This window comes from Nematolebias whitei, chromosome 13, assembly GCF_014905685.2.
Source record: "Nematolebias whitei isolate Nwh7 chromosome 13, NemWhi1, whole genome shotgun sequence".
Taxonomy (NCBI): domain Eukaryota; kingdom Metazoa; phylum Chordata; class Actinopteri; order Cyprinodontiformes; family Rivulidae; genus Nematolebias; species Nematolebias whitei.
Genome location: NC_056510.1, coordinates 33442682 through 33443415, shown reverse-complemented (window position 1 = coordinate 33443415; position 734 = coordinate 33442682).

Genomic DNA, 734 nt, shown 5'->3' with positions numbered 1-734 from the left:
TTTGGGTCTGTTTATTGCACTTATGATTCAATGCAATAAAAAAAAAAAAAATTTAAAAGGTAACAGATCATTATTTACATAATTTCAATTCAGTTCAGTTTATTTTATAGCGCCAAATCACAACAAAGTTGTCTCAGGGCACTGAACAGAAACTTTCACATACATAAAAAAGCCCATTAGGAAAGTTCTCTATCAGCAGACTCGTTGAATCTTCACTTAATCACAGTCTCCCATCCTGAGCAGCACAGTGGCAACAGTGGAAAGGAGAGACTGCCTTTTAAAAGGAAGAAACCTCCAGCAGAACCAGGCTCAGGACAAGCGGCAATCTGCTTTGACTGGCTGGTTTGAGAGGACAGGAAGGAGAGGCAAACGAACACAGAATGGTAGGTCCAGATAAAGGTCCAGGTGTACCTGAAAGACAAAAACACATCAAGAATAGAAAAAATAATTACAAATACAAAACATAATGATTTTAATTGCTGGATGTCCGGCCTCCGAGCTGTTGGCTTTCAGAAACTGTGGCCCTCTGAGCAGTTTTAGTGAATAGCCCTGGCCTCCGCTAGACACTAACAAGTAATCCCTCGTTACTTCGCGCTTCACTTTTTGCGGACTCGCTGTATCGCAGTTTTTCAAAGTAAGATTGGACATGACACAATTGGCTGATTGATGGATGAACTGCATGGCATGGAATTTTAATTTAAAATAAATTATTTAAAATTATTTAGCACCTGCTG